The sequence below is a fragment of the Podarcis filfolensis genome (assembly GCF_964270895.1).
Source record: "Podarcis filfolensis genome assembly, chromosome: 11".
Taxonomy (NCBI): Eukaryota; Metazoa; Chordata; class Lepidosauria; order Squamata; family Lacertidae; genus Podarcis; species Podarcis filfolensis.
The window spans coordinates 36485044-36505349 of NC_139613.1; the positions used below are offsets into that span (position 1 = coordinate 36485044).

Sequence of the window (20306 nt, forward strand, 5' to 3'; positions counted from 1 at the left end):
GTACAGTAATGCAATTGGACTTAACTGTCAGGGGTCTGTTACCTTTTTTAATGTAACTAATACGTTCTGAACTCTTCCGATGAACGCACTATATTTGGCACTGAATATTATGGAAAATTGTTCCATTAGGTTTGACATGAACCAAATCATAGCTCTGTGGATTTTCCACTCATGGAGTCTTTGTAGGCCCGATATTGCTGGAACAGAGTGACCCAGATGTGGTTTTTTTAAGTCCGTTACTGTTATTATTAGTGACACATAGATGCAAATTACGAGCTAAGGGCTTTGGCAGTGGCAAAACACACTGTGATTTCATTATGTTGCGCACAGAGATTGACACATGGAGCTATTCCAGTTATGTCAGGGTGTTACCTGTCTTTTGTGACGGGTGCATTCATTTGGCATAAAAGATGTGAAGCTGGCTTCTTGAACCGAGGAGCTTGTAAGATAAAATATGCAGACATGATGCGAGCATGTACAAGGTGCCAGCAAGAGGTTTAATACATAGCAAAAAAATGATGAGCCTGCATGCGAAGTAGTCGTGCTACCACTGAGCTACAGCTCTTGCCTAACATAGGAAGTCCATTCCACCCAGTCAGACCATTTCTGCCTCTAGCGCAGTATTGTCTTGTTCCAACTGGCAGCGGCTCTCCAAGGTTTCAGGCAGAGGTCTCTTTCATCAGTGCAAATGCTCTTATCACTGAGCTATGGGGTTTCTGCTGAGCTACAGGGTTACCAAACAGCAGACAAGGTATTGCACACTCCCAGTCTCCGAGCAATAAGAAGCCTGTGCTTACCCAGGGTTTGGTTTCCTTGGAATGAAGGTCAATGGAAACTGTGGTGTCTTTAGGATATGTGGTTTTATTTACACATATATACCTCTTGAGCATAGGATTTGAGGGGTGGTGGCAGGGGCTCATAGCATTACCACCACAAAAGATCTTACTCATCCATTAGTGTTTCCAAGGAAGCCCCAGTTCATACCCTTGGGTTCATCACAGAGCAGATATGCCTCTGTTTCTCTTTCTTCTGCTTTCATCTCTCTCTCTCTCCTTGACCTATTCATAGCTGCCAACCGCCCCTTATTTGGCAGGAAACTCCCTTATCCCAGCGCCGTGTCCCTCTGCTGCCCCTTATTGATGATGTCCCTTAAATTTCCTGGGTTTCAAAGGAAGCAGCTCCTCTCCCTCCCTCCCTGCCAGCCAGGGAGGAGGGAGGCTCCAACTGTGTTGCTTGGCTGCGTTGCTCACCCAATAAGGAGTCTAAGAACGACTGGGGGGGGTGGAGCTTGCATGCCTTGTGCCGATCAAATCGGCCGCGTTGCCTGGGGACTCTCCTTTGCTCAGCGCTTCCCAGCAGAGAGGTGACGTGGTTTTCCTTGCTGCATCCCCTTTGTCAGGTTGCTGCGCTGTGGGAACCACCGCTTGAGGCTTTGTTTGGCTGCTGGCTGGGCTTCCTGCCTTTGGCTTGGAGGGGCTCAGAAGTTGAAGATACCTGTGCCCTGAAAATCCCTTATGTCGGCTGCTGATCCCTTATTTTTGAGGCTGCTGGTCCCTTATTTTCAAATCTGTAAGTTGACAGCTATGCCTATTGTTCCCTATTTAGGATGATGTGGCATCCAGCCAGGTGAGGGGTTGTGACTGGGGGAAATGCTGTCTCCCTTCTTGGAAAGTGCCATCACTTCGTTGTCATTATGGCTACATGGCTCCCTTTTTTGAGATGCTGATGAGAGCACTTAACTGTCCAAAAGCCATTACCTTAACAAAGAAAATTGTCTGACTGGTTCAGTAGCCTTTTCTACTGGATTCTAAACCTCACTGGATACAGAATCACAGCCTGGAAGCGATCCACAGGCATCATTCAAACTTACCCCAAACCCCATGACAATAAATATAAATTGATTGGCTTGAAATTATGTATTTTAGTGCTGGTTTTATTAATTCTATTCTATTTTCCTTTTGGACGTCTTAAATGTGTAATTACTAAAGCTTTTTTGCAAGCCATTTTAAGGTGCATTTACAAAAAGTCTGGTTGGGCAGACTGAATGTGTGAAGTTTGGGACAACCAGGCCTGACATTTGCAAAAGGTTGTAGCTCGATCAAGAGAAATACTAAAAGTAATATACAGAACAGCATGCATAATCTCTTGGGCTTCTTCCATTTTCCCTTCCCGTCCATTTCAGCATGTAATCTGAATGCACCATGGTGCGAATGAGTGAATGGAAGTTGCCTGACTTGTTCCTTTATGAGGTTGGGCATAAAATAATAAGCAAGCCACCCACTGTAAATTTAATGAGGCAATTTGCTTCATGGATCATACCCAATAAATGACACAGAAATTATTTCTTTTCTACTGATGTGTTGTAAGACGTGACTCAAAGGAAAGTGATAGGGTCTGGTTAAGGGAAGTCTCAGTCGTTAGCAAACGGTTACGATTGCAAAAATAGATATTTTATTAAAAGTTTAACACGTCACATGCAATGATTGCAGCAAGTACATGTAGAAAGGGGAGGGAGCCGAAGATCTCCATCTCCAAATTCTTTACTAGGGATCTAACTAGAAGTTCTTGCCTAGATAGCAGCCATGTCTTGGGTATTATCAGATGTGGTTGGTGATTTTCCTTGGGACTTCACATGTGGGGAATTTTAACCAATTCCTGGCAAAAATATCAATGAAAAATTGCTTCAACATGAGGGGCACCAAAGGGAGCTTGGTTTCTAATGCAGATTGCTATAATGGGGAAGGGGATTTTCATTGGGATCACAGATGAGGAGGGAAGGATAAACCTCCCATCCCTGCAAGCTGTGGTCCCACACCAAGTATGAAAGGGGAGAGAGGGAAACCAGCTCTTTCTTCTACCTTGAGGAAAAAGAATAAAGTGATGCAAAGGAACCAGAAGAGCAAACTCTGTGACTCTTATCATTTAAGTCTACGGCCGTTTACCTTCCCGCCGGAGCAGTACCTATTTATCTACTTGCACTTTGAGGTGCTTTCAAACTGCTAGGTTGGCAGGAGCTGGGACCGAGCAACGGGAGCTCACCCCGTCGCGGGGATTCGAACCGCTGACCTTCTGATCGGCAAGTCCTAGGCTCAAATATCTAAATAGCTGTCACATTGGAGATGGAGGAAGATTGTTTCTCCTGCTCCAGAGGGTAGGACCCAAACCAATGGAATCAAGTTACAAGAAAGGAGATTCTGACTAAACATGCGGAAATACTTTATGACAGTAAGAGCTGTTGTCAGTGGAATGGTGTCCCTCTGGAGGTTGTGGACTCTCCTTCCTTGGAGGTTTTTAAGCAGAGGTTGGACAGCCATCTGTCTTGGATACTTTAGCTGAGATTCCTGCACTGCAAGAGATTGTACTAGATGACCCCTAGTGTCCCTTCCAGCTCCATAATTCCATGATTCCATGTTCCAGAAAGGCAGAACCTACCACTGACCCCTGTGGGTTTTATTTCAAAGTTAAGATGCTTACAATAGTGCTATCGCTCTCATGTAGTATTACAGGTTTCAGAAAGTTCATTGAGCTGGTGTGTTGCAATCCATCGATGGACAACTAAAGGTGAATTCGCCTGTGCATGTTTATAACTTGCAGACTGCAACAGTCCTATTCATTCATTCATTCATTCATTCAGGGTGAACCCAGGTGGGCTTACAGTGGGGAGAGGGTGGAGGTACATGCAAAAGCTCTGCCTCCAGTATCTCAACAAGCTCTGGTCAAGCTCTGGTGCAAAAATCTGAAGAAGGATTCTAAGTGCATTAATATGAATGCATGCGTCGAAAATCCTGAAAGCATAGAGTTTCCATTGGTGGAAGCATTTAGCTCTGAACACAGTTAGATCATCCCTGCATACCTTCACTCTCAACACGATTCACACCTTAAGCCCGCAGACATTCACACAAACACATACATAGGACTGTGATGTTACCTACATGGGTCTAACAGCTGCCACATATCAAATATCACCAAATGGAGTTTTTAAGTTACCTTATGTCATGCCAAGAACAGTATTTTCCAAAGGGCACAATTCCCCCAATTCAATTGTGAGTCACTGTTTGAGAAGATATCATCAGTTCTAAGAAAGGGTGAATGTATATATAGCAGCAAACAGAAGATCAGAATCCTGAAGAAAGCCCACTGAAGTAAAATTATCTTCACCTCCTGCCTGAAAGCAGGAAATGAAAGATCCATGTAATCTCATTGTACCCTGAATTCCTTGGTTCATTTAGAGACTTGCCAGGTTTAGACAATCCTAGGTTCAACTGTATAGTACTTTGTTCTGCTGTGGTTCTGGCCACCTGCTCTGTATAAAAAAATAAAAAAATTACTTTTTTGGATGCAATTCTGCACACACTTAACTGGACCAAGTCTTGCTGAGCTTCTGAGGAGACATGCAAAAGGACTGCTGTGTAAGATACAGCCTTTTTTCAGCACACAGCTCTGTGGGGTTTACAGCATCTGTGATGTTTCAATAGAACTTTTAAGTGATCTGACACAGTATTTCTGATGTTCATGGAATGGATCTCTGAAAGGAAGGGGGCAGTTTTGGAAGAAACTAGAAAACTCTTGTGTGTGTTCCAGTTTCCCAGAACATAATGGTCAAGTCTTGAGGTGGTAGCAGTGCGATGAGCTGGCTTCTTGATGGACTGCCTGTAAAGATCTATGACACTGGAACTAAGTCATCACTTGCACCCTGTAACATCTTATTTCTGCATTTGGTTTAACTACAAAACATTGCCTTCAGATTTTTTTTTTATATTTTTAACAAACCAGCAGTCGAGGACGTGATCTAAGATTTATAGAAGTGATTATCTTCTCACTTGCTGACGTAAATTTGCCTTCTGGAAAACCCAAGTTGTGTCTCAATATGCTGCTAATGAACAATGAGTCAGAGCAACTGATGATCTCTCTCTTTCCACAAGAGTTTTATAGTAATCACAAATGCAAAATCATGGCAACTTCTATTCCAAGAGCTTTAGAAGAGAGGATCAGGACTCTTTTTGCTATTGCAGGCTCTTTGGCTTGACGGTTTTGAATGCTTTTCAGTAACGAGTTTATTTTTCCTCTTGATGTGATAATGTAAGATAGGGATGATCATTGCCACCACTGACATTTAGACTTGAGAATGGTTGTTGTTGTTTTTATTGTCTCGTGAACTGACAGTGCAGAATTCCTGGATGCTTAAGGGAAGCAACTTGTTGCATTTGATATATGCATTGCAGCAAAGCTCTTCTCAAGTGTTCAAATTGAATGCATAAAGAGCTTTAGCTGGGTAATGCACACAGGCTCTCCTTCCAATGACCCTGTCATCACAGGAGACCTTTGCGTGCTGAGCATGGAGGTCTGAGGCAGCTTCTATTGCATTCAGGTGAACCCTGTGCTGTCAGTTCCCAGGTGTTTGGAGACATTGAAACACTGGACACACTTGGAAGCCCCCTTCAGTTCATCTGTCTCAGTGCTCAGAGTGATGCGCCAGGGATGGGGACACTCAGATTGGGACACATACACCTAAACCCATAGATCAGAATTGCTGTGCATTTCTAATAAGTCTTATAGTAGCTCACTGCACCACCTGATGGCCATGAAAAATCCTAGAATTAATGCACTCTCGCTCTCGTCCTCCTTCCCCCATCCAATATTATTCTTAATGTATTTTTGTGAGTTTGGGGGATTCCATGGTTGAAATAGCTAGGTCAGCTTCTTGGTAATGGCCCTAAGGTATGGGTGATTAATATATGAAGAAGCTGCTCTGTTCCAGAGGCCAAATGGGTGGGTCCCCTTCCTCACCTGGCTGCTAGTGAGAAGGACAAGAGCCTGTGTGAGAGAGCTGGGCTAGAAGCAGGCAGCAGGCAAAAGTGAAAGAGCGAGAGAGATGCTTGATTTCTGCATGAAGCTGAGGCTGTGATTATGGGAGCATCAAGATCAGGCATAGGCAAACTCGGCCCTCCAGTTGTTTTGGGACTACAATTCCCATCATCCCTAGCTAACAGGAGCAAGCAGTGTTCAGGGATGATGGGAGTTGTAGTCCCAAAACATTTGGAGGGCCAAGTTTGCCTATGCCTGATCAAGACCTTCTGGGGTGTTAATGCTGCGAACCCCTCCATCGTAGACTCAGATTACATATGTGTGTCAATAAACTACATATCCTAAAGATACCACCATCTTTGCTGTGCCTCATTCCAAGGAAACAGAACCCTGGGTAAGCACCAGGAACCCCTGGAATCCTGCACTGCTTGGAGATTGGGGTGGCGTGCAACAGTACAATTAAAAAAGTTTCAGAGTTCAGGTACAGAATCTCAGCTGGGATCAGAAATCACTCTGCCTTGCTTCTACCTGAGTTTTCAAAAAACCTGAGTTTACAACATTATTCCTAAAGGTTGGCGGAACCACCACCCCAATCTGAGGTGCAGGCCTGGGGGAAGGCACAAATATCACCTATCAGACTATGGCAAATATGTGTGTGGTGACACGCAGCCGCTGTTGTGGCAAGGTCAAATGTGGGAGAAGCTTTCCGGCCTTCTTACACCGCAGCACAAAGACTTGCTGATTTTTTCACCCTTCCTCCTCGTCTCGCCCTCATTCCAGACACTTCTGAGTACTTGGGGTGTGCAGAATGTAGTAATTTCTAATGCGGCTATTGTGGTAAAGTGATTTTTCAGGGGTGCTGCCACACAGCTCCTTGCCAAGGATGCAAAGGACCCTAGGTATACCTCAGCTTGTGGCCATAGACTCATTGTGATTCACTGAGATGCCATTCATCAGTTGATCCTGTGGACCAGCTCGTTTGTAGCTTATCCTCTTACAACCACTATCCAAGTGCTGTTACTTGGACCTAAGTTCCACAGAAATCACTGATGCAATAAACTGCGCTTCCTTTTTCAATTAAATGTTCGCTGGAACATATTTTTCCCCAGTTCGCATTTTTGAGATAGTCCTGATTCCTTCTTTAATGCTAAAATACTATTCCTCCATAGAACTGAGCTGCCTGCCTTTGTGCTCTGATATTTTTCCATTTCCCATCTAGATTTATGTAAGCCTTCTTTATTATTAGAAGTACTTATGGGCATACTGGAATAGTACCCATCTGCAGCCCAGCGTAAGGGTGCTCTGAATCACTTCATGACGTCTGTGTCAACAGTTGCCCCATCATCAACAGGAAGCAGCTGCACAATCAGGTGTGGGCAGGTGGTTGAGTCCACTCTGGCAGTGGGGAGAAACGACATCTGAAAGTACATTAGGTCCCTGCAGCTCGGAGAGAAAGAGCACAGCATCGCTTAAGGAAAATGGAATAAGGGGGATAATGGGAGATTCATTGTGCATGTAAACTGAAAAGCTTCCGAAAGGGAAGGAAATCATTTGGCATCAGCAGAAAGTACCGTAAATGTCATCAGAGAAATTACACATAAGTGCATAGGACAGAAGGTGATCTCAGTAAACTAAAATTCAAGTATAGCAATATTTACACATCACTACAGCTATTTTGGACTACAGCGCTCGTCACCCCTGACCATTGGCCATGGGGCTGATGCGAGTTGGAGTTCAACAACTCTCGTGGGTACCATATTGGGTGCTTCATGTTGGCTACCCCTGCGTGGACTCTGGGAAGCTGCCTGATTCAAAAACTCCATGCACCTGGGGAAATAAACGTAAGAACAGCAAACATTGGAAAGAATGGCGATCATTTGGACAGTGGGGTGGCTAATGGCACAGGCTTGTGAACACAGCAGGCCATAGAATCTAGTGAAATACACTTTTCTGCACTGTATCTTTCTTGCACCAATATAGGGAAAACTCCATGTGAACTCATGTTCCCATGATTTGTATTTATGAAACTGAAGCTGCGGTTGAGTGGCGTATTGCCTGCTTACATTTGGCCTTGATGAGCACAGTAAAATTGTGGATGTAGTAATACTGCTCATTGCAACTGCTGGTCTGTAAAGTCCTCTGGGTCTGTCTGATTTATTTACAGACAGTTGGTTAGGCACATAATGAGAGAGAGACAAACACAGCTGCCTCTTTTCCAACAAACAAGCAATTTGCTCATCATCAGACTCAAATTCAAGGGTGGTGCATTAATTCTGAAATAATTGGCTTCTGTGATTTACATACACTTTTGGAGCTAATCCCATCACCTTCAGGTCAGATTGGGTAACGCAATTAGCATCCCTGCAAATTCTCCACAGTGAGGTACCCAGTTTGTGGCTTCTTCAGAAGACCTACCTCAAAAATGGATAGGATCAATAGTCTAAGGCCTTGGAAATTGTGAAGCACCACAGGGCATTTCAAAATCCAAGGGATGACAACATTGGTAGCTACATCTCTGTTTTACAGAAGTAGTAAAAGTGAGGGGATTTTTAAAAAACAAAACAACCACCATCATTCTCTGTAGAATTTGCATTCAAAAACTATTAAATGGATGTGGGGCACAGGAATTTTGTCCTACTTACCTTCCTTTTCGGGTAATTGAGGGGTGTTTGCGAGTGTCCTTTTTTGCATTGTACAAATAATCTCATCTGCAGTCTCCACCCTGCAGGCTCCCTGGGTGCCCATACTTCAGTTAAAGGCATCATGAGGTAACTCTTCCCCAGTCATGCGTGTGTGTGGTGGGACAGAGCCATGGAACTGCCCCTCCCCCCAGACACCAGTGTCTCTGCTGCTTACCAATAAGAGGATGGAGTGGGGCAATGGTGAGCTTAGGGCTGTCTGGTTCCACATACGTAGGACTCTCAGCTTCTACAATTAGACAAATTACATTGTTAAAATAAATCATGCTTAAATAAATGCACTTACTTTCCATATCATTAGTGGCCTCCACTCTTCAATCTACGGAATGGGCACTTTAACAAGTGCAAAATAACGTTCATTTCACATTTGTAAGAAATGGACCTTTTCCTGTGGCAGCTCCCACACTTTGGAACTCCCATAAAGCTGACATATATTATAATATGCAATTATAACTGATTTAATTGCTATTAACAATTGATTAATAATAATAATAATAATAATAATAATAATAATAATAATAATAATAATAATAATAATATTTATACCCCGCCTATCTGGTTGGGTTTTTCCCCAGACATTCTGGCCAGCTCCCAACAGAATATTAAAAACACCAAACATTAAAAACTTCCCTAAAAAGGGCTGCCTTCAGATGTTTTCTAAAAGTCAAATAGTTGTTAATTCCCTTGATATCTGATGGGAGGGAGTTCCACAAGGCGGGCGCCACTACCAAGAAGGCCCTCTGCCTAGTTCCCTGTAACTTGGCTTCTCGCAGTGAGGGAACCACCAGAAGGTCCTCGGAGCTGGACCTCAGTGTCCGGGCTGAACGATGGGGGTGGAGACACTCCTTCAGGGATATTGGGTCATTTTATCTCCATTCTGATTTTTAAAAAAACCTTTGTTGACAATTTCAATGTATGTTTTATATACTTTATAAATTGCTTAGAGGTTTTGTTTACAATTAAGCAGTATACAAAACATCTGGAGGGCATAAGATTGGGGGAAGTTTGCTGTGGCAAACATCAATTCATGTGTGATTGGCAAAAAGAAAGCTGTAACTGCTGTAAGTGATAAAATGCTTTGGAATTCTGGTGCTGCAACTTGGTTCAATGCAATGGTCTTTGGGGCAATGTGCCTGACCATATCATTCTTCTGCTAGAGAAGCTGAGGCTTTTTGACTCTCGGATAACACAAAATGGCTTATCTTTTGTCTGGAAGGCATAGCAGATCAGACATTTGCTGCTTAATATCTCTTCCCATGTCAAGCAGATTCCCTTCTCAATTCAGTCTTAGTCGGGGCACCATCTTGGTGGTGGGGCTGAGGGGTCAAGGGCACCCCAATTTTTTCAAGGAGGGCCACCTCAATATTCAGCTGTGACGTATGTGTGTGATGCAAGCATTTCACGTGGCATGTTCACATCACTTGCACATGCCGAGTGCCCTGATGCTCCTTAAGCAGAATATTTTTTAAAAAGTATATTGGGGGTGGTGGTGGTAAATAATAATATAAACTGCTGTCAGCATTGAAGTTTTCAGCAGTAACCATGTAAGATGAAACTATGTTTACCATAAAGCAGGCTAAGTAATGTGCTTGAAGAAAAAAATCAAAGTAGATTTTGCTGTAGGCTGCAGACTTGAAAGCTTGCAAACTCTTACCCGAAAAACATGGCTGCAGTGAAATAGATCACTTTTCTTGTTCATCCCAAAGAATGTAAGCTACAGAACATGACAACAGTGGCTTATTTTAAAATAATATAAATTGCAAAACTGATAGCTATTCCCCCAAAGCCTAATAACTTTCATGTAATAATTCAAATTTGATAAGTGTTGAGTTGGAAACTGTCAAATAGGCTGCATATTTTAACAAATGGATCATAGTTTCCTTTTCAATCAGATCCACAAAAGATACCGTTATGAATTAAACTAAAATAAGAGAATGTCAGAGAATGTCAGCCTAGCCATAGATCAGCGTTTCATTTTTCATAAATGACTCAGCTGGTAGCTATGGCAACTTCTCACTCGTATCATCACCACGTTAGCTGTGGCCTAGTTCTCATTGAGGCAGGAAATATTTGCCTGGGCAGTGTCACTTCAGACTGCAGGTGAGCTCTCACACAACTGCATGTTGCCCCACATGAAGACACCCCCCCATCACTGTTTACAGCCCCCAGCCAAATCATGTATACAGTGGTACCTCAGGTTACATACGCTTCAGGTTAGATACGCTTCAGGTTACACACTCCACTAACCCAGAAATAGTGCTTCAGGTTAAGAACTTTGCTTCAGGATAAGAACAGAAATCGGGCTCCGGCGGCACGGCAGCAGCAGGAGGCCCCATTAGCTAAAGTGGTGCTTCAGGTTAAGAACAGTTTCAGGTTAAGAACGGACCTCCGGAATGAATTAAGTACTTAACCCGAGGTACCACTGTATATATTACTGTAACTCAGGATGCCACAGTTGACATCTGAGATGAAGTAGACTCTCCAGTCCATGAAAGTTTATGCCATAATATATTAGTTATGCTTTAAGTTGACACAAGTTTCAGCAGCTACATACACACCATATGTTTAAAGCACATCATTACTCTCAAAGAATCATGGGAACTTTAGTTTGTTAATGGCTCTGGGAATCGTGACTCAGGGATAAACTACAGTTCCCAGGATTCTTGGGGAGGGGAGCCATTTGCCTTAAATATATGTTGCGTATGTACCATAGGCACTGGCTCCAAGGGGCCAAGGCTCTTTGGGGCCCCTCAACCTTTTTTTGAGGCGGTCGGGGTCCCCCCCATTGTTCAGGCTGGGCGCAGTGATGTCAGGACATCATACAATATCAGGACATTGTGTTGGGCCCCATCAATGTTCTTCCGAATGCGGCGCCTCTGGTATGTAGCCATTGTTGGTTTTCTGTGAAATCGACTAACATGGCTGCCCCTCTGAAAATTCTCACGTAAAAAGAATTCCTTGATGTGGAAAACTGCCAGCATGTCATATTCAGTCAAGTTCTGCTAACTCAGCCTTTTTCAGTCTTTTGGCTCCATATACTGTTGAACTACAGCTCCTAATCATCCATGCCCCTTGCCTAAGCTGGCTGGGGCTGATGTGTCAAACAACTGAGGACTCAAGGTCAAAGATGGCTGCTCTAACAAGTCATAACCTTTTCTGCAATAAACTGTACGTGACACAGTTTGAGAACTTGAGGAACTGTTGCATTCTGTACTATGGTTTGCATAGGCATGAGATGCTTTGGTGACCTCTCTCCGAATGAATGATTTATTGTTTGGCAAGCCACATTGCGTCTTTAACAGAATAGCTGCTTCCTCCTAAAGGAGGAATAACATTTTCCTGTCTTGCTAAAGATCTGAATTTGTGCAACTTGTCTGACTTCAATGTAGAAACCACAAGCAAACTTGGGTCAAATATCCAGGTCAAATATTTTGGATCAAGGTCGCTCAAGTTCAGCATCCAATCATTCTCTGCTGTTGGTCAGCCTCATTCCTGGCTAAAAAACTTCAATTTACTAGAAACCTTTTTCTTCAACGCCTGTTTTATTCTACAACATTGGACCCAGATGAAACTCCCTAGACCAGGGGTAGCCATTGTGGCACTGTGGACTCCAAATCCTACTAGCCTGGAACCTCAGCCATGTTGGCTGTGATAGAAGGTTGTTGGAGTCCAACACCACATTGGCTGCCTGCATCTTCCCTTGTTGACAGTAGAATAATAGAATCATAGAATTATGGAGCTGGAAGGGACACTAGGGGTCATCTAGTCCAACCTCTTGTGGTGCAGGAATCTCAGCTAAAGCATCCGTGATAGATGGCCATCTAGCCTCTGCTTAAAAACCCCCCAAGGAAGGAGAGCCCACAGCCTCCTAGAGGAGACCATTCCACTATTCAACAGGTCTTACTGTCAGAAAGTTTTTCCTTATGTTTAGTCAGAATCTCCTTTCTTGTAACTTGAAGCCAAGAAAGGCAAATTCCAATGAAATATCAGGAAACACTTTCTGACAGTAAGTAGTGAATGGTGAACAGGCTTCATATTCATATTTGTCAGTTTCCATTCAGAGTTAAAATATTTCAAGATGGAGAAGGATAAGAATGCTATCGTGAATTGTACCATCTTCTGCTGAATATTACAGCACCATGATTGATACAATAGGATTCCTGGAAATTACTGTGGTACCTCTGGTTCAGTACTTAATTTGTTCCGGAGGTCCGTTCTTAACCTGAAACTGTTCTTAACCTGAGGTACCACATTAGCTAATGGGGCCTCCTGCTGCTGTCACACTGCCGGAGCATGATTTCTGTTCTCATCCTGAAGCAAAGTTCTTAACCTGAGTTACTATTTCTAGGTTAGCAGAGTCTGTAACCTGAAGCGTATGTAACCCGAGGTACCACTGTATTGCTACTTTCTCTGTAGAACATATCAAGCTAATGCAACCTGCTGGCTTTGCCTTTCGCCCTGGTGACTGAACAGTTTCTCTGTTTCACAAGGGAAATTGGGGCTGTACTCTGGATTTAGGTAGAAAATACTTTTAAAATATGTTCATCCAAAACAGGGGTAGGCAACCTAAGGCCTGGGGGCCGGATGCGGCCCAATCACCTTCTCAATCCGACCCACGGATGGTCTGGGAATCAGCGTGTTTTTACATGAGTAGAATGTGTGCTTTTATTTAAAATGCATCTCTGGGTTATTTGTGGGGCATAGGAATTCATTCAATTTTTTCCCCAAAAATATAGTCCAGCCCACTACAAGGTCTGAGGGACGGTGGACCAGCCCATGGCTGAAAAAGGTTGCTGACTCCTGATCCAAAATGATCAGAGGCCTTAACCATATATTAAGTGACAACAGGGGGCAGCAAGGCAATTGCTTTTTGCTGAAAGAATTAACAGTATATCAGGGGAAGCTGGAATGAAACCATCTTACATGAATTAATTGGGCTTTTAAAATAAAAAAGTAAATAAAAAGTGGAAATAAACAGTTTGAATCCTAAGTGACAAGATAAATGGCGCTGTGCGACTGCAGCTGAATTCTAAAGTTTGGAGACCGTGGTTTAAAATGTCTGGGTGAATCTCATACCTGGAATTGGAGGATTTTGTTCATTAATTTATTAAAAAATATTTGTGTACTACCTTTCACATAAAAAAAATGGCAAGGTGGATTACAGCATAATAAAACAACATCAAACACAGCAAATAAAAAAGGCGTAACATAACAATGAACAGAAGAATAGTAGAGTGAAAATAATAAGCATATTAGATATTGTTGCTATTCTAAAGGCTGTTTTGTTGGTTTTGTGGTATCTTTTGACCGGGAAGCACATTTAACAAATAGAGCTAGCGTGTACAAAATAAATAAAGGGAATTTTATTTTGGAACTTCTCTAAGCAGCATGCAAACAGCCAGCAGATGGCACCAGAATCCATTATTTCGCTTTAATTAGCAACTTCCCAGTTTTGTCTGGCAGGGAAGATTTGTGTTCTGTTACTGAAGGTTATTTTTATTTCGCTTCCCTTTTGGCGCTTCTGATTAACAGTGGTGCCACACTATTAGCATAATCTTTAATGTCACGTGAATTTATGCATCCATGTCCATCCTACTACTGTTGAGTAGGAGGCTGATTTCTAACGGCACAGCCCTTAATAATATTCCAGCTTCTGCATTGGCTGGAGAACCCAATAGTCAGGGTCACTAACAAAAAGAGGCTGCCTTTATGGTAGGTAATATTTCCTAGTAGTACACAGAAGAAAACTGAAAAAAAATGGCTAGCGGCAGGGCTGAGGGTAAATAAATCACTCACAGATTCTGGGGACAAAGGGAATCACATTTCAGCACAGCTGCCTCTAATGCTGTCCTGTAATGCACAGATAAGGTTCCAGGACAGTTGCATAGTGATCAGCACATACTATTCTGAAATACCTTTTTTGCTGGTATAACATGTTGAGGATCTGCCACTGTTTGATTGCTTCTTTATCCTAGAAGTGACTGGATCCCTGGAGACTATGCTGAAGCTGACTTCTAGTTCCCAGTTCCTTAAAGTTCAAAACACTCCAGCATCAGAAAGCTGATTCCCTTGGTTCCACTACAGATGCTCAGGTGTTCCTCAGGAGAGACATTATTTTGGAAAGCCTTCTCTGCCCAAAGAAACTCAAAAGTACTGGCCTAGTTCAATAGGCCTCTTCTTCTTCTTCTTCTTCTTCTTCTTCTTCTTCTTCTTCTTCTTCTTCTTCAGGATCTTCCATATCAAACTACTTAAAAGTGTAATTTAAATGGAAAGGTTGTGTGAAGGTGGGGGAAAGCCTTCTCAACAGATAAGTCTGGTCTTATTAATATTATTGTATACTGTATGTTTGTGAGAAGGGACAATTAGAATACCCAACAAAGCAATAGACATGTTATAGGCAGCATCCATAAGTCACAATATTATCTGTCCATCTCAGTTTGCAGGAAAATGTCTTACTGATGAGCATGAAAGCAATTCATCTGTCAAGAGAAACCATCGCCTTGGAATACAATTATATGGAGAATGGCAGTGAATAAAACAGGAACATATATCAGCCAAAAGACATCACCATCAGGCCCTTGTTAAGTGAACTTGCACATACCATGTTGGGAAGTTTGCCAGGCCCAAAATAGCAAATAATTGCCCTTCCCTTTCTGCACGCTGGAAACTGGTGAAACATGAGACTTGACAGGATTAAGCCAAAAGGAATACAGTTCATGTGACATCTTTCTTTTTAAACCCAATCGAATCCTTTTGGGTTCTTCCCTCAGTAAGGTTCTTAGGCTGCAGTCTTATACGCAGAGAGACTGAGAGTAAAGGTTATGAACTGGATAGGACTTCCTTCTGTTTAGACACGAGTAGGATTGTGCTGTGAATCATACATCTGATATGAATGGATGAGTCTGGAAACCCCCAGCTGCAATTCATGAACCAATGAAGATGGGGCACTTTGATTTGTCCTCTAAAAAGAGCAAGTGTGGTGCAGTATTTAGAGTTGGGAGACAAGGGTTCAAATCCCCACTCAGCCACAAATCTCACTGGGTGACCTTGAACCAGTCACAGTCCCTCAGCCTGACCTACCTCACAGGGCTGTTTTGAGGCCAAAATGCGGGGGAGAGAGCCACATACACCACCCAGAGCTCCTTGGAGGGAAAAGTAGTATATAAATGTGCTAAATCAATAAACAAACCAAGATACAGCATTAATTGCACATAAGCAGCTACCGACTGGAAAGCTCAGGGACCAAGAAGACAAGAAATTCAAGAAAGAATGGGAAAAGTTTATAATTTATCTAGGAGACCACTGTAAGCAGGTGAAAACATTAGCAGAATTTTAACCTCACTTGTAAGGTAACGAACACTACGGACAATATGGATAGATATAAAATATAGATTATGAAATAATATACAGTTGAAAATGTTGACAATAGGATCCATGGAGGGGATGGGGGGAAGTCTCAAGGTTCAGAGTAATCTCTTTATATGGATGCACATTTGGTATGGTTTTAAATTTATATTTGAAAAATCAAATAAAAAAATTTATATGTATATATATAAAATTGCACCTAAGCAACTAACATGCCGTATCACCACCCTTTAAATACTTGCTGTGGATTGGGAAGGGGCCACAGAATTGGGTGTACAGCATGTGGAGAAGGCTTCCAACAAAAAGCATTCGTCTCATGAGTCCTACCTCTCCTTTGCAATATTTACCAATGTGCTACATTGCAGGGTTGCAGCTACTTTCTCAAACCGATGGACTTCCCACTGCCAGAGAATTCCTATGCGTGTTCCATCTGTCACCCACCTGTGCCAAGTAGATGAAATGTAGCAGCGCTTGAAATACTAGAAGGAAGCAAGCCGTCCTTCCCGGTTCTTCCTGCCTTGGCAACTGAAACAAGATACATAACAGCAGAAAACCAAAGAGAATAAAACACACACACACACACACTTTCAAGGCAATGTACAAATAAATAATAATAAAATAACAGAAGAAGCAGCATCAACATTCAGTTTCAAAGACAAACAAAAAATATCAATCAACCAATCAGTTTATTACGATCATAGACCAGAAGTACCCCCCCAAAATCTACACCCGTTAAAATTATGTCTCTTAGATCAGCATCATTACTCAGTTAAGAGTGGACTGAAGCATCCAAGCATTTAAAGCCTTAAAAGAAAAGTCTATAAGAATGAGCATCACTGAAAAGGCCCTGTCCCTTGTGCACACCAGTCTGATGAACCTTACGTACAGGTCCTTGAAAATTGTCTCCATCGGAGCTATTTTTCTAGCTGGAAAAAAAAGCCCTGGTCTCCATCATAGGCCCCAGGCAGATTCATACAGGTGCCATTTAGGGCCTTACATGTAATTAGCTGCATTTTAAATTGGTACCTGAAATACACCAGCAACAGAATTGGTGCTGTATGTTCGCAAGCAACTAAAGAGCCGCTTGCTACACCAGTTGAAGCTTTCAAGCAGTCTTGAAGGGCAGACCCACACAGAGTGTGGTACAAGGAGTCTCATCTGGATGTAGTTAGGGCTTGAGTGACTGTTGCAAGGTCTATTTTCTGTTGACATGAATGCTGATAAGCAAACCAGCTGATAAAAGGCACTCCTGGCAACTGTACCTTGATAGACAGTACTGTAACTTTTTATTTTATTTTTAAGAATTCCTGGCAACTGCAACTGTATAGAGAAAACAATGCATGGTTTACAAAGAGAAAGTTGGAAGAAATAAAGTAATTATTTGGTTACAATAACCCAACACTGTCAGTTTGATGAATCCATATTTTGATTCTTGAGGACAGAGCAAGTCAGTGTCATGAAAGAAAACCACAATCAGGCAAAAATTGAAAATTGAATTGCAGTTTTAAATGGGAATATGTTTTCTAAAGTCTGCTTTTATGACCTTTTTTCACAAGGGGGTGCTAAAGCCTACTAGATGTCTTATAAAAGCATTATCATTTTCTGATTATTGTTCATATTATTTTTTTTAAAAACCCCTTTTTTAATCAGCCTCTGGCTTTTCGAGAGGCAAGCCAAGCATATTTCACCAGACTGTTTGTTGATGATTCAGAGGAGAGCTATGGCATGACTCATCGCTTCTGAAATCACAGCCTAAGGGAGGGGGAGCAACTGGCTTTTAAAATCACCCCATGGAGAAGCAACAATTCCTGCTTTTGCTGACAGGAAAACCAAGCATTGAATTGAATAAAGTAAGTGAGCTAAGTCAGGATACTCGCAGCTGGAATCTCTGCCACCAGATGATTTTCAGTATTTTAGAAAACAAAACGAAACAGCCAATTGACTCTATGAGATTAAAGGCCTGGAAAAAGGGAGGAGTAGAAGAATACCGTTGAAGAATACTACAGAAGCTAGATTTGAGGCTCAGTTACTTGAAGGTTAAAAGAAAGAAGAAGAGCCAGCAAACCTTTATTCTACTAATTCTTCAAAGGGGGCTGGGATGTCACAAACATTGTCAATTTGCCACATGCTTGCTGATTCATCGTTTGCAGGAACCGAATGCTGTTTATGAAAAGCATTGTTCTGCAATGTAAAGGTATACCCTCCAACATTTAACTGGTGGAAATAGGGATATTCTAAATTATTATTATTATATTTATACCCCACCCATCTGACTGGGTTTCCCCAGCCACTCTGGGCAGCTTCCAACAAATATAAAAACATTAGAAAAGATTAAACATTTTTTAAAATACCCTATACAGGGCTGCCTTCAGATGTCTTCTAAAGATTGTATAGTTAATTATCTCCTTGGCTCAGGAGTCACATAACTCCATACCCTCCAAAATTTCCCCTTTAGGGATGATCTAAAGAAAAGTGCGATATTGCACGGGCAGGGCTTCTGTAAATCCGGGACTGTCCCTGGAAAATAGGGGTCTGTAAAGGCAGCAGTTTTGTTGCACATTCCATTTGTTTCTTCTTTCTATTTTTCACATTCGCAGTGGACACCTGGTATTTATCAGTGATTCTGCTTCAGTCCATAGTCTATTTTAAGGTTGTGGATCACGGAGGTTGCTTCCTTCAAGCTCATTAATTTATCTCAAAGCAATTAGCTTGATATGGAAGTGGCTGGGGAGCCCTTACAAAGTGGCCAGGCACTCCCTCCAGGTTGTAATGCCTGGAATTCAAACGGGCAACACCCAGCTTGTCATATTTAACTTCCTTTTACACTGTAGACTTAATTCTTTCTAACCAGTATCCACATGATTAAAATTAATTAATTTTTTTTGTAAAAAATATGCATAATGTTAATCATGATTTTGGCACCCAGAGCAAAGTGTCTATGCCCCAGTTTTGGTCCTGCTTGTGCTCCATCAAAACCACACCGAAGCTAATGCTGTAATGTAAACATGATAAAGATTGCCTGAGATTGCTTAAGAGCCTAATTAGCTATATACTTAAATACTTTTTGCATTTCATTGCTAGTTGGCTATGTGAGATTGGGCAGAATTTGGTGCAAAAACCTTATACCATTATAACAGTACAATCCCATCTATGTCTACTCAGAAGCCATTAATTTTAGAGGGGTTTATTCCCAGGTAAGTGGGTGCAGGATTGATCCTAGAATGTCCCACTTTTCCTTAGGATGTCCCTATTTTCCTTGGAGAAATGTTGGAGGGTATGGAGTTATCTGACCCCCGAGCCATCTAAAGGCAATCCTGTAGAGGAAAGTTTTTTTTAAAAAAAAAAGTTTAATTTTTATATATGTTTTTATATATGTTGGAATCTGCTCAGAGTGGCTGAGGCAACCCAGTAAGATGCGTGGAGTATAAATAGTAAAATTATCATTAGGGAACGGGACGTCCCTGTTTTCATCGGAGAAATGTTGGAGGGTATGAGACATGGAAAATGCTTAAATTTGTTTCAGTGAACTGTGATCAGAAAAATGCAGTGTTCAACTAAAATGACCTAAAATGAAGAATTTGGGATCCTGTGTCTGAGATCTGTTATTGTGTGTGTGTGTGTGTGTGTGTGTGTGTGTTTAATTCCTTGGTTCTTCCAGAAAAGGGCAATGAAAAGAATGCTTGATTCTTTTGCAGCATTTATAACAGGGAGTAGGATCCTTCATGTTGAACTCTCAGGAATGCAGTGCAGTCTGTTAGACCTGTTGGCTGCTGATGCTCAGCTGTTGCTTACAATTAAAAGGCATACCTATTTGGAGAATTACATAAAGATCATTTATGTTTCGAATAAGACACACCCTTTCTTTTGTTGCATTCTCTTTACTTACTTACTTTACTTACTTTCTGAAGTGCATGAGCTATGAGCTGAAAGTCCCCACTTCAGATCAGAACCACAAACTCAGAGTAGCAGGTTCCACCTTCTTTCTTTCTTTCTTTCTTTCTTTCTTTCTTTCTTTCTTTCTTTCATTTTCTGCTCTGCTTTTCAATCCAGAGGATTTTCAGAGTGGCTTACAACAATTAAAACCCATAAATAAAGTTCTAAGAGTGGGTTTATTAAAAAAAACGAATTAAACAGCTTTTTAATCACATACTGGTAAATTCAGGTTGCAGACTTAAAGATGATTTAGTACTCTTGTGCAACAAACCCACTTTCCTCTAAAACTGATCTCTTTGCAATAAGGAAAATGGCAGGAACTTGCACTGAAAGGTGTAGAACAATTGCTTGATATAATGCTATGTAACCTTTCTGCAAACCACTCAATAAATAAGAAATGTTGCCTAACTGTCCAGCAAAAAAATAAAAATAAAATAAAAATCAGGATGAATGCTCAATAAACAGATCCATCTGGAAGCAACCAGAGGGTGTGTGGTGTTTTTT

General features: G+C 41.8%; 1 long non-coding RNA gene across 1 annotated transcript; it reads right to left on the reverse strand.

Annotated features, from left to right (window-relative positions):
• Positions 1-7206: 7206 nt before the first annotated feature.
• Positions 7207-10220, reverse strand: LOC310745153. Its single transcript, XR_014539993.1, has 3 exons — positions 10153-10220; positions 8662-8730; positions 7207-7242 (listed from the first exon to the last, which is right to left on the reverse strand). It is a non-coding gene; the product is annotated as an uncharacterized lncRNA (long non-coding RNA).
• Between the last annotated feature and the right edge of the window lie 10086 nt (positions 10221-20306).